Source organism: Homalodisca vitripennis, chromosome 3, assembly GCF_021130785.1.
Source record: "Homalodisca vitripennis isolate AUS2020 chromosome 3, UT_GWSS_2.1, whole genome shotgun sequence".
In the NCBI taxonomy this organism is placed as follows: domain Eukaryota; kingdom Metazoa; phylum Arthropoda; class Insecta; order Hemiptera; family Cicadellidae; genus Homalodisca; species Homalodisca vitripennis.
Genome location: NC_060209.1, coordinates 153,536,097 through 153,550,936, shown reverse-complemented (window position 1 = coordinate 153,550,936; position 14,840 = coordinate 153,536,097). Strand labels below are relative to the sequence as shown.

At 32.9% G+C, this 14,840-nt stretch overlaps 1 long non-coding RNA gene across 2 annotated transcripts; it reads left to right on the top strand.

Annotated features, from left to right (window-relative positions):
- The first annotated feature begins 5,091 nt into the window (after positions 1 to 5,091).
- Positions 5,092 to 13,094, top strand: LOC124357669. 2 transcript variants are annotated; one of them, XR_006921961.1, is made up of 3 exons: positions 5,092 to 5,336; positions 12,484 to 12,606; positions 12,932 to 13,094. It is a non-coding gene; the product is annotated as an uncharacterized LOC124357669 (long non-coding RNA). The 2 variants fall into 2 exon arrangements; XR_006921962.1 differs by lacking the exon at positions 5,092 to 5,336 and adding an exon at positions 10,776 to 11,833.
- Positions 13,095 to 14,840: the final 1,746 nt, after the last annotated feature.

The following is a 14,840-nucleotide window of genomic DNA, read 5'->3' as shown; positions in this document are numbered from 1 at the left end:
AGTAGCAAAGTCCAGTTATCTAATTTTGAAATAAAGATTTCAAGCCGGGAGGAATGTTACGACTCGGCCTCGGTTCTTTCTTTTTTATTTGTTTAATTATTTATTTATTTAATTAGTTAGTCGTAGTAATATATAAATATATTGTGTTAGTAGCATATCTAGTGCAGACTCATGTTTAGACGTCATTTTATTGTTAGAAAGGAGAGTTGTACATCATAAATGTTAAATTTATAATATTTATGACAGGGTCGCCTAGTTATTTATGACATATTTCTGACAGGGTATAGTGCTGGTTCTCAAACCGTGGGAAGTAATAGAGCTTTCACCCCAGAGAAGTAAGGAAAGTTGGCCAGAGCGATATAGAGGTATGTAGGCATGTCATCCCCAAGTTTATGGTAGGGGATGGCTCCGCTTTGCAGTGTGGAGGGCTAAACTCACCTTTTGTTACAAGAACAATACTTTCACCTCTGCCAACGTCGAATCAGCCCTGTCTTGAGCTCTTTACACTTCACATAGTTCAGAACAGACATCAGCTCTATATATATGAATCGGTATTTGTTAAAAGGGCATCAGTCCATGAAAAGTAAACTTTCGGAAAACTTGATAAAACCGATTAAATATTATATAGCAAATGTAAAATTCCTAAATAAATATGCATTGCATTTTCTGCCTTATTTTTAACATCCCAATATAAAGATTTCAAATTTTTATCAAAATTTCAAATTTTTATGAATTTTTAAAAATGTGTGACTTATGCCCTTTTAACAAATTTTCAATATGTCACATGAAAAAAATAGTGTTAACACTCATAATTTATAAAAAAAAACATTTATTTTTAAAGATACAATGAGTACAGAATTATTGGTATAGGCCTAAGCTTAAATTTATGTTACTTAAACAATTTTTTTAAACTCCTTATCATAGAAAAGAAACTAAATTTGTGCCCTATTGTAGGTTTTGTTGATACTTATCACTCATCTTCTTCTTGCATATTAATATTTTCCATTACAGGCCATTCTAAAATATCATTATAAAATTGTCTGTTCTCATGAGGTACATACTGAATGACTTTTCTTAAATCTTGGAGTTTTGATTTTTTTATAGGCACTTTACCCTCTGGGTAAGCAAGTTCGCTGGGACCAGTAATCCCTGTGTTTGTTTAAAGACATGAAAAAGGTGTGGCAATGGAGACCATTAATGGTGGTGTATGCCTTTATGTAGCCTTTTAAAAGTAGATTCAAATACAAAATGAAACAGCTTACTGATCCCAAATTTGACTTTTTTCTTTGCTTGGTTTCTTTTTTGTTTCCTCTGAAACTGGAGTATTTTTGTAATACTTTATCCACCAAGATTTGAAGTTAGAAATCTCTGAAGCTCTCACCTCCTTCACAAGAAAACTTTCCAGGTTTGGCACTTTTTATTATTACCTCAATGATTTCATACATACTGAATATTCTGTCATGCTTATTAAGCATCCCTTTTGATTAAGCCGAACTCTCTGTCCACAAGGAAAGGAAACTGTGACCTCTGACAGGATAAAAGTGCTGAATTTTTTAAGAACCTTTTACTGTCAGTTAAAAAATAAGAAAAACCTAGTCAATGTCTGGTTCTTATTTTGACCAGCGCAATTGTCCGAAAAAATAACGGAGCTCTGTCACACTTTCCGGAACATGTTTAAGGTAGTCATCCAAAAAGGAGCAAACTTCGTTAGGCCCCTTGTGACCTTCTCCTTCATGATAGAGGTAAGATGTTGCTGTTTCTACTTTTTAAGTCTGTTTATACAAAACACATTCACTGTAAGTTGGCGCAAATAAAACAGTTTCCTGCACGGGCACCTTTGGGAGGGAAATGTTTTGCATGTAATCAAATGCAATTGAAAGAATATTGTTTTCTTCCTTAGCATCTTCTGAGGCCTCATACTTTAGCGCAGAATAAAACTTTTGGCTTCGTCGCTTATGTACAAGAAAGCTCGGGCCACAGCACTCCGTTTTGCAGCTTCATTCAAGTGCGGAGATTTAATTTTTTAGCTTAAGCTCTTCACATGTGCAACATGTGTCGACTTGAGGCCGACCAAATCTGAGATTAAAATTATCTTTAAAAAACGTGTAGTAAAAACTATAACTCACCTTCTTTTCAGGGTACTTCTCACAAAACAAGTTATACATTATTTTTAAATTTAATTCCGCATTCAGGTAAAATTTGGTTCCTCCCAAATAGTGGGATTCCTTCACAGGAAATGAACTAATATGTTCTCTAACCAAGCTTTTTACTTCATCGGACACGGAAAAAGACACTGCCTTTCCTCTTTTATCTTCGGGAGTTTTGCAGCCTTCTTGAGTTCTCTGATTCGCCGGACTCTTTTAGTTGTAACACCAAAAGCAATGACAAAAGCATTCAAACATACTATATGTCTTGAAGTTCCAATCAAAAGGTGATATTTGAAACTAGCACTGTTTATTCTTGGATTTTCGTTTCTTGGTCTACGTATAGCCACTTCCTCCACATCAATAAGTCCATATAGTAACATGTCTTTTTCATTTTTTCGTACCGAGGTCGTGAAACCTAAGCAAAAATCTCAGTCACGTTGTCCTCTGGAAACTCTCCTAAGCAATTTCTCTTGCATCTGTAACAAAAATGAGAGTTTTAGGCTAATGTAAACCAGTTATTTCAGTAATAGCCTACTTAGGGCTCAGACTTGTAACTTGATGTAGCTCTGAGGATTTTATTATATAAGTTATTTAAAAAGACACACACCAATTATATTGGTAAACAAAGTTATATAAGTTTATGTCGATAACCTCATTTAAATTATTACTTACCCACAAGTAAATGAGAAGGCTTCTTAGCTGGAGTTTCATTGCATTTATGGTTCACATATTTCTCCCCTTTGATAATGGCTTTCCTTATTTGATTCCTTTTGTACTCACTAGGATCTGTAAACTTCCTTTTACGAGAAACATCATGATTAACACTTTCCATATTTTCAATCATATTTTTCTACTTGTTTACTCTGTTGAATTAACCAAAGAATCTGAAAACTATAACCTTAAAACCTGCTCACAATATTCAAGCTGCTAGACAGCTGTTTCCATGTTAACAGCTGTAGCTAAACAAAAGTACAGCCAACATTTTTAGTTAAAAGGGCATGAGTCATAGACTGATGCCTTTTTAACAAATTACACAATATTCAACCTTGTGCTGTGGGCTTATTACTTGACTGACTGATGCCCTATTAACACAGAATGTAGATCTAGAAATAAAGAATCCAAATCCACCAAAAAGTGGAATTGTGAAAAAAAGTGACTGATGCCCTTTTAAACAAATACCGATTCATATTCACTGACATTTTCACTTCATTGTATTATATCATAAATGCTTTCAATAGGAAAGCTAAGAGCTTCGACTTTTGAGATTTCTTCAAATTGGTCGAAAATAGTTCCAGTGTTACACAAATAGCTGGAAATATTTTATATATACTAGCTGACCCGGCAAACATTGTTTTGCCATATAAATTCGTATTAGAATGTGCGAATGTGGTGTATGAGTGGAAAAAGCTTGGAGCGCTGTAAACAATGACAGAATATAAAAATTCCAAAACATTAAACATTCATATTTTTTTATTTGATATAATTTATTCTGTATGGATAATTATCATAAATGATACATATGATAATATTACTAATTACAACATCAATACCTTAACGCAATGGATTCTACAATATTTTTGGCTGGCCAATCTTTAGCTAACACAAACAAACTGAATGGTTAACCCACTTGAGAGCACGCCACACATAATTGTCCGTGTGAAAAGCAATACTTCTACACGGATGCTTTTCAACAACCTACGGTACAAACCTGTATGAAGTCTTCTGGTTTGTGTGAATTATATTTCCGATGCTAATGTTAAGTTTCCCTTCTTCCGAAGATCATGATAAAAATTCTTAACTGGTTTATTTATTGTACATTGTAATTTACTTTGATATTAGTGTTTTTTCATTGGTGATTTTGCCTCTTTTCTGATCAAAAAAATATATATACATACATAGCTCTGATAACCCCAATTTTTGTAAAAAGACAAATTATTTAGGTTTAGTAACAGTCTCTGAAGTAAAAGTAAATGTCAGACTACATTGTCTCTTATATCTGCACTTCTAGCAGTTACCCGCTCCTTTGCACGCAATTTAGTAGGCACGTTGCATGTGTATGACCACTACTGGTTTGAGTGAATTTTATTTCCGACGCCAATGTTGATTTTGCCTTGTGTTCCACAATCAAAACGTTAAAAGTTTATATTTATGATTATTCTAATTTACTTTGTTTGATAGTAACATTATCTTTTAGATCTAATACTAAATATTTGATTAAAATGTACGTTAACAATGACACTACGCGTTTGTTTCCTTTTTAACTGAAAAACATTGTTAATATTTTAGAACATTTAGAGCTGGAATTAGTACATGAGTTCAAAAGTACAGTCGAGCGAATTTTCATCAAGCATAGTTTTTGCCAACTGCTTCAAAGGGAGTCTTCGGAGTCAAATACTGACTATCTTATGTGTTGGGATATTTTGTAAAATAGATAAGTATACTAACCTAATAGCTGAAATCTAAAACGACGTTAAACATATTGTCACTCACTATAAATGTAAACAAATTTAAAATAATAAACAATGTTTACACAGAACAGTTGATAACATTAGGAATGCTTTTTTACTTAATATTTCAGAACTTTAGAGGGATTATGTTGTTACTTCAAAGACCAGTGGGGCGTAGCCCGGAGCGATTCTAGAAATAAGCATATGCATATATTCATCCCAGGGACCAAGAATCTTCATGTCCAATTTCAGCGCAGTCGTTTGAATAGTTTTTGGTTGAATAAAAAAATCAAGTTAATTTTACAGACTCACAATAATTCAAGACGTAACGTTTAATTAAATAATTAAAATTACTTAATGATAGTAATTACTTCTATTTAAAATTTAATGATAGAAAATTAATTTTTTTTAGGCTGAGGTATCCTGCGAAAAACAACAAAATTTAAAAAGACGCAAGGTACATGTACATGTACTTTGTTATAAAGTGGTCTAAAATTCAAGCTTTAAGTTCAACTATAGAAAATTTATTTTAAACACAAATATACGTCTTAACTTAGCGCCTTCAAATAGTGTTTGGCTATATAACAAACGTAACTGTATCGTACTTGCAGTTTCCAATATGCAGGTGCTTTGAAAACTGTGATCTTCTAAATTTAATTGGTGGACCATCCTGTACACTTCGGGGTAAGAAAAATAGATAGTAGCCGTTCCTGAGACCTACTGAATATTCATATAAAATTTGGTAAAAATCTGTAAAGCCGTTTCGGAGAAGTAAGTTAACTACCATTGTGACACGAGAATTGTGTGTATGTATATATATATATATATATATATATATATATATATATATATATATATATATATATATACAGGGTGTTTGAAAAGTATGGGTACGGCTTTACTATTTTAAAAACCTATAGGAGATAACATCTATAAACTTTTGCACATTGTCATATGGCTATTGTAAACTATGTAAACTTTTTTCCTTGCTAAAAGATGACATCCAACCATGCCAACATGGGGGACGGCCCACAGAGGAAAACATGGAAATCTTAAATTGAAGCATGGTCCATGGGTCGAGTGTACCTCATTTGAAAGAGCTCACTTAGTAGTTGAATGCCGCATGAATGCCGCATCTCAAAAGAAGGTATCCAAGAATCAAGAATATATTTTATTGCCATCCCACACAAACGATGCATTGACAAAGTCATAGAGTTTAAAATATGTCCTTAAAAACATATATATATACAATATACAAATAAAAACACATACACAAACCTTAAACATAGCCTACATGGTACAGTTATATCCTTAATGCTGAGCATACATGAAACTACATGAAAAATCCTATTACTTTATATTGTAAAGATACATTTCTTCGATAGAATAGAATGCATTTTGCTTCAACCCATTTAGACACAGCTATTTAATTTTAAAATTTCCCTAACTTCTAATGAAATTTCCCTAACTAAAACTTGTTAACTTTATGCCTATATACAGATAACTATTATGGGTTTTGGCTAGCCTAGCATGTTTTTTGGTTGATTGAGTCTTGGTTTCTTGTATAATGAGTATGTATTGAGCTTTTTAAGTCAAATTGTTCTAAATTTTCTTTTACATATATCAAACTCTGCAATACAAAAATACAAGGGAGTGTAAGTATATCAATTTCTATAAAGTAAGGTTTACACGAGTCACTATTGCTAAGATTAAACATTTTTCGCACAGCCTTCTTTTGGCACAGAAAAACCTCTGTAGCTCCGCTGGAGCTACCCCAGAGAAGGGTACCATATGTAAGGTGGGAATGAAAGAGGGCAAAATAAGCCTTTAAAACCAAACTAGGACTAGTACAGGATGTTCAGTTTTTTTTAACAAAAAGATCACTCTCGATAACCGAGTACATAAGGCATCAGTATGTGTTCTCCAGTGAGCTTAGAATCAAGATAAAGACCTAGTAAACTTCATAGACTTATTCTCAGAGTTGGCACCTAGACTAAATATAACATGCTCTGATTTATCCTCGTTAACATATAGGCTAATTTGCAGAAAACCAGAGATGTGATCTCTCTCTCATATAATTGATCATTACTAGATTAAGTTGAGAAAGTCTATTGGAGCACATCAAGGTAGTGTCGTCTGCATAAAGGACATACTTGTTGGGAAGAAATTTTGGAGGTCGTTAATAAAAACAGTGAACAAAAAGGGACCCAGGACAGAGCCCTGGGGTACCCCCCATGTCACCCTCTTGAGATCAGATCTCTGGTCACTTATTCTGACATACTGGTACCTGTCAGATAAATAAGAAGTAAAGAGAGACAACTCAACACCTTCCAGCCCATAGTGGTTTAGGTTTTTTCAATAAGTTCTGAGTGAGGCACCACGTCAAAAGCTTTACTAAGATCTAACAGTAAGGCACTAAATCTCTTCTTTACCTTCAAAGCCACCAATAATATAGGAGACAATGCTTTCAACTGCTTTGACAGTGGAGAGACTATGTCTAAATCCATATTGTTCAGAGGAAAGCAAGTGATTGTCCTCAAAATAACATTCAACCTGTTGTTTAATTAGGCTTTCAATTACCTTGGATACTACAGGAACCAGCGCAATCGGGCGGTAGTTGTTTACATTAGACCTGTCACCCTTTTTGTAAATTGGCACTGTTACAGTTGTCTTAAGGCATTGTGGAAAAACACCAATCCTGAGCATCCAGTTAATAAGTATTGTTAAAGGATATAAAATTTCACTTAAAACTTTCTTTAAGACAAAGTTTGAAAGTCCAAAAACATCTTCTGATTTTGAGTTACTAAGTTTAAGTACAGTGTTATAAACATCGACAGGGTAAACATCATTCCACTTAAAAGGTAATGTCTGGGGATTTCTTATACCAGAAGATTTCAATATTTCAATAGCACTAGCAGTATTCAGAATTGGCCCCATTATTATTTACATTACTAACACACATTAATAAAATAGTCATTAAAAATCATCAGCAGACAATGGCAGCTTGGACAGAGCAAGATTTTTAGATAACCGCCCAGATTCGGCATTAATTACATTCCAGGCAGCTTTGCATGGGTTTGGAGATTCCAATATGTATCTATCATTTTGCACTTCTTTTTGCAATTTCAACCTGTTCTTTATAAAATTTCTTAATTCTTTTTATGTCTTTCTAACAAAGTAGGATTATTTTTACTCACTTCATAGCTAATATCCAGTAATAACCTAATTTTCTCTAAAAAAGGAGTGTACCAGTTTTTATTTCTACATCTAAGTTTTCCTTCAGATCTAGTTTTAGTCATTAAAGGACAACAATCATGAAAGTTGTGAGACAAATGCTGCAAAAAGGAATTAAAAGCATTGTCAAGGTCATCAGCACCTAAAATCACATTTGACCAGTTGCTATTAGTTAACCTACACTTAAATCTATTAATATTTACATCGTTCAGCACCCTATAGCCTTGTATGTTGTTTTTTTCACTCTCACGTTTGGCAGTGAGGGACCTGCAGCAAGAAATTTAGTCTTTAACAGCAGGCCAAGATGATCCGAGAGATGAGGCTGTACAGTTCTACAAGTGTAATCAGTTGGGTGAAGATTGGAGATGAAGTTATCCAGGCAGGACTCAAGACGAGTTGGTTGTAGGATTCACACAGAAGCAGTCATAAGATTTGAGGGTATTAATAAAATTTACAGTTTGCAGACTATTACTCCTAGGATCAATATTCAAGTCACCTGCAATAACAGTCTTGCACTTGCGGAATTTAAGGCTACCCGTTATAAAGTCAAGAAGTTGACACAGTCTATCATCATTAAAAGCTTCTACAGATGAATCAGGTGTACGATACAGTGTCACAATCAACAAACCAACAGCACTGGACATAATCATAGCAGCCTCAAAAACCTTGCACTCACAGAAAGTGTCAATATTTACTACTTCAAATGGGTGCAGAAAAGAGTTCTTAACAAAAATTGCAGCTCCCCCGTAGGGAGACGGTCTACAGTAACTAGTAATTAGGGAGTATCCTTCAGGTACATATAACCCTAATTCGTCCTGAGTGCACCAATGTTCGTTGACACAAAGCACATCACACAAAGTATTGCGATTAAAAATCTCTAGTAGGTTCAGTTTATTTTTTATTGACTGAAGATTAATATGTACAAGTGTGAGTTCACTCGACAATGTAGTTTGAGCACTGGGAGTTAGCCTTTGCCCACTGTCATTAATCAAGTGTGTAGGCCCATGACTTATAGTATTGTGTCCATTTTCCTGGCCGGTTTCCAAAAAAGGAGCCTCATGGGCAATTTGAGGGATTTATTACGTGAGTATTTGAACCGACTCACATAAGTTCCTTCTGGCCAGAAATTTTCAGCATACACCATATTCCACAGAGACAGTGGAATACCCAACTTTAAAGGAAACTATATCCTGGATACCTATTCCTTAGCTTGGTTACTTCACAATCATTATTGCCCTTCACACCTTCATTTACATATTGTTTAATGTCTACACTTTCCACATTTTCTGCAAATCTAGAAACAAAAATATGTCTTTGTTTTTCAACAACCCTCAATTTATCATTTGTTACAGATGCACAGCCCAATATAAACTTGGTCTTCTTGATAATGGCACTTCTCTGAGGTTGAGTTGAATAATTTATTGCGTTTCTTTGCGTTTCACTTCAATAAATTCATTGTTTTACATCTTCATTACCCAAGTCCTCTTGTTCCCCGTCCGAGGATCCAAGTCCGAGAGCAGACGGAACACCAGCTGCAGGACTGCAATGCGAAATAGACGGCATACGTGGTTTGTCATGTAACCTTGCTTTCTTAGCATTTTTTCCTATGACTGACAGGCACAGGTGCCTTCTCAATCCTGTCCTTCATAGACGATTATTTTTTTTGCTACCGTCCAATGTATTGGGTGGCAGCACTGAGTTTGTATTGCCTTGATCAGAAAAATCAGAAATGACCGCTGAAGTCAAAACACGGTCGTAATTTCTAACCTCACTAACCCCGACACTGTTTTTCTTGTCGAACAACTTTAGTCGACAAAATTGAGTTTGTGTTTGGCAGAGTAGATTTTAAAACACTAGCGTAAGATACATTATTGCCGTTATTACTAGTAAATATGTCCCCAATGGCCTCCGTATGATTATTCACAATCAAGGTTAGGTTTTGAATTCTCTTTTTGCACAACGCTCAACTGGCTTCTAAGCTCAGTTTGATTTTGAGTCAGTTCAGAAAATTTGATCCGTCAAAATTTTTATAAATTCAAAACATTTTACAAACACAGTCATTTTCGGTTTTATCAGCAGTGGTTATCAGCAGGTTGCGTACTTACGCTACGGTCACGTCCAATCAGAAATGGCGGGTTGTTTTAGGTACACATTGTGAAGTACATTATGCGCTGCCATTTCTGACTGGATCGTCGTATTCTGATGCGGTAGGCGGTCGGTGTTTCACTCTACTAACCAATGTGTTTTTCACCAACTTTTTTTAATTAGCAAATTATGTCATAAATTTATAACACAATAAATAAAACACAATAAATACCGATGTTTTTCAGTTTTATTTATTTGTTTTTGTTTTCAACTGTTGGTTTTCTAAACGGACTGTTTCAATTCCTGGCTCTAGACATTCCGAGAGTCTAGCCACTTTTTTCCTTGATGTAAAAGTGCCTATCAACTGATTGAGCTATTGACCAAATTTGACCTAAATGTCAATGCAACATTCGTTTTGATGCAGCGTCCTTACCATAATTTATGTTATTCATGTTGAACAACATATTGGCTTGAAAAGTAACCTAACATTTTACAAGACTGCCAGAGTAACAGCCAAATAACTGCTTTGGCAGAAGATGGACAAAATAGTTTATGCCTAATAAAAAGAGTACGTTTTTGTTGTTATATATACGCGCGCGCGCGCGCGTGTGTGTAATGTATAATGTAGTGTGTAATGTATATATATATCAAAGAAAAATATTATTTCTAATTTTTATATTTTTTGAAACAAAATTACATTTTCATCTTGTAGTTCACAATTCTACAGTTTCATGATAAGACAGTTTTACATTGCAAAATACTGGTAAAATATCATACAAACATTATTACAGATAACTAAGGAATATACTATTTGCCATTAAATTATTTCTTTATGTATATATTAGTTCAATTATCTTGTTGAAAAGTTTAATTTCTGCTAAGCCATGTGATTTTGGTATCCCACGATTATTGTATGTGGAGTCATGCATAGATGGAGGAACAGAAGAGTTTCGTAAAGAGAGTACTGGCTGGGATGGTGACGAGAGTGCTCGGGAAATGTTTGAGCTTTGGAAAAAACTCAGAAAAAATGTATTAATACAAGAAGTGGACAAGAACAGGAAGATGAAAATGATAGAAGAGAATCTGAAGATTTTCAAAACGAAGATGAAATGAAATGCTACAGCAAAAGAAAAGATCAGGCCAAGCTCTATGATGAACAGAAGAAAGAGAAAGGTAAGACAAATAAAGAACAAGATAGAGAAAGCAAAGATCCAGATGAAAATAAAGACAACATGAAGAAACTAAGGAGAATGGTGATAAAAATAATGGGCAAGTTGGGGAAATCCGACATCAAGACGAAAACAAAGAGCAAGATGAAGAAATCAAAGATCGAGACTAAAACAATTAAAAGATTGTCATCACACCACAAAAAAAATTGATTTGTAAACCAAGTAACATCAGCCCTGCTTTTTTGGGAAATACTGTATAGCCTGAAGAAATTCCTCAAAAGAAAAATAGGTTCACAAGGAAAGGAGCGATTGCCACATTAAGCTACGTCAGCTAAGTGGTTGAGTTATTGGAAAGGCCTTGAAGGAGAGAAAAAGAAAAAAAATTTAAAAAGCAGATAGAGAGGAATAGAAAAAGTCCAAAATAGTCAAAGGTAAAAAACTAGATCGACCATCCAAGCACAAACCGGATTGGATATGTAAAAAATGTAAAGGAAGCTTTAATATGATGAAGAAATGTGCAACAACAGAAAGTATTGGGCCGTGTCATGACTGTGACAACTGGTACTACACAAACTGCATTTCCAAAAACCTGATCTTAGAGTTCAGACTGGATGATGTCTCTGATAATGAGAAGTCCGATTTTGTATGTGACTTTTGTTTTGGTGAAAGTAACGAAGAATTTGGTGTGTGTTTGAACTTAAATTGGAGTAGAGCCTCATGGTATTATGTTTGTTAAATTAGGCTACTAAAGGTAAATTTATACATTGATTTTTATTTATATGATGAAATAATAATGGTTTTATATTAATCACAACTACGGTATTGTTTTCTTTACGGACCTTGATTAATAACTGATAAACTGGTGATCAAACATCGGTGTGAACGATCAATTACTGGCATTTTAAAGATTTTTCTTTTTAACAATTTCCTGTGCTTAAAATATTACATATATGTGTAACTTCAAATATGTATTTTAATTTGTCAGAAAATAACCTATCAGATAATATATTAATATTTACTTTTGAAGGTACTATACTGGCACAGTATATATTTAAGCAGTTACAGGTTCTTAGTCGATCAATTACTGCCCGAACCACTGTACGCTATCTGTATAATTGTGTGCACTTTTATAAACCTATTTTTTCTGATGTGAAAATAAAATTATTTTCCAGCCTTTGCCTATGATTGACTGTTACTGCTGGCAGATTTACTCAACACCCACAAACTAATAGCTATGATATTAATAATGAAATTTTGTTCTATCTTGCCTAAGGTTTTACGTTAATATAAGGAGGTTTTAACAGCTAATGTTCTTAAGTATATATATTTATATATATATATATTATATGTATATATATTATAAAAATGTTTTATGACTTCATTAATGTAAAGAATTTACAGATTGATGAACAACTGCCTAACTTCAAAATGTGCTGTAGAAGAAATTATTTTCTTCTAGAAAAAACCTCACGTAAGCAGAAAAAAGAAACTGAATAAAGTAAACGAACCATTGTCATCAAGTTAGTAAGTATACCTATGCAAATTTAGCTTTTTGTCTTTTATTTCTACATGCATTGGCAAACTTATGTACACTTTAAAATTGCTGTTATTATAAATAAATTACTGTTTAATAGTCATAAACTTAATTACTGTTTAATCTTATCATACTATTTCATTTGTATTAAGTGCACTATCATGATATAAAAATACGTTGGTTTCCCCACGCATAAAATATGAATTTTATATCGTTACGTTCTAAATAATTAATTAATCTTTTTATTCATCAGTGTTTTCAAAACCCCCCTTGCAAACATGCTAAACAGTATTCCTCTATGCTTTTTATTTTCAGGCACCTGCAACGCTTTATTAAAGGGAGGCCGCGCTGCAACATAAAAGTCCTGCAGCAAAGACTGAAGAGGTGAGACAAGAAGATTAGCTCTATGAAACAAATTATTTTATTGTTAAAGAAAAGGTAAATAAATAAAATGTTGTTAAAAAGAGAAAAAGCTCAATGCATTGGAATGGTTGACTGAGGTATTATTAGAGAATAATTTTTCAGGTTTCTCAATGCATTTACTTATAATAATAATCTTAATAGTTCTAAACGTAGCAAATTAAAAAATACTTACACAGATGTAATGAAAGAATTTACTCTTACAATTTTTTTTTACTTACCAAAAGCTTACAGCTACCTTAGAAATATGAACTTAGCCTTACCTGGCTAATTCTAATAGTTCTTCTTGTTTCTTGGAAAAACACTATTTAAAAAAATTAAAATAAATACATGTCAAAGAAAAAAAATACCATATGTTAATTTGGTGTTTGATATTATTAGTGTAAGGAAACAAATAATACACGATCCGAGAGAGAAACTCGCATGATTTGTTCAATTAGGAAGTGGTGCCAATATAGATTGTGAAGAAACTTTGGCTTCAGAAGCCTTGTTTTCCAAATTATATTGCTGAAGATACAGTAATTTCAAATGCGTAATTGCATACATTTTTACTGATAAAATATGTGGTGATGTTTTGTCAAATTTAATAAAATTGGCAATTATGAAACTCCATGATATCGGAGCATGTGTAGAAAATGTCACTTTCTGGATGCAGTGGAACACTAAAATTGCTGCAGTAAATAAACTTGGTTGCTACTATCAAAACTAAATTTTGAAATTAAAGGGATAGGGAGTAAAATATTTGTTAAAATACAAGCTTACCACATACTTAAATTAGCACGCAACACCTTAGTAGACTTGCGTATATTTGAATCAGAACATCGCGTAGTAGAATTCAAGTATGTAGAAGAACTGAACTATTGTAAAAAAGCAGAAGAGTTATAATTTGCAAATAAACTTTCAGATAAACATGTTTTTTATAGAAACTGAAAAATGAATGTACAGGGTGCATTATGAAAGTTTTTTATTTTTTTTTTTATTTATTTATTCTCTGAAATGACAACAATTACAAATCATTTTATACTTAAATGCAAAAACCCTATTGGGTTTGTCTGCATTTCACTAAATATACTATTACTTATTTATGCTTTAAATTAATTTGTGGTCAAGTCCATGCAGTTTTAATACAAGAGTAAAACACCTCACCAATAATGCAGTCACTATAATTAATTAACATTTATAAAAAAATAACTTAATCCTGACAACAATAAATAAATATTCAAGGATAACAATAACAAAAACAACAAACAGAAGAAACAAATATAAAATATGCATAATTTAACTCATAACAGTATTCCCAAAAACATGTTTAAAGCTCAGATAAAATCAATTCAAATAACAACAAATAAATAAATATATATATAAGTTACTTAATTGTATTTGAAAATTATTTTCAATAACATTTATAACAACAATTGTAAACAAACCCATCAACAACCAACAAACACAACAAGAATCAGTAATATTAAATTTCATTTTTCCATAACAACTCTTTAATGCAACTTTAAACAATTTACAGCTCTTAGCATTTTTAACATTGCTTGGAAGCATGTTAAAAACTGTAGGCACATAAACTTCCAGAGTTCTACTTCCATATTTGTTACTGAATTTAGGTACAACAAGATAGTTTTTTTCTGACCGAGTAAGGGATGTGTGTTCTTTATTTTATAAGTGTCAACTCTTAAATAATCATTAAATTATTAAAAAATTTAAACAATTTGTCTACTTGTAATCTATTTAAGTTTTGGAAAACATCAGCATCTGGTAAAACTTTCAAATTATTTGGCATAATACATTTAAGTGT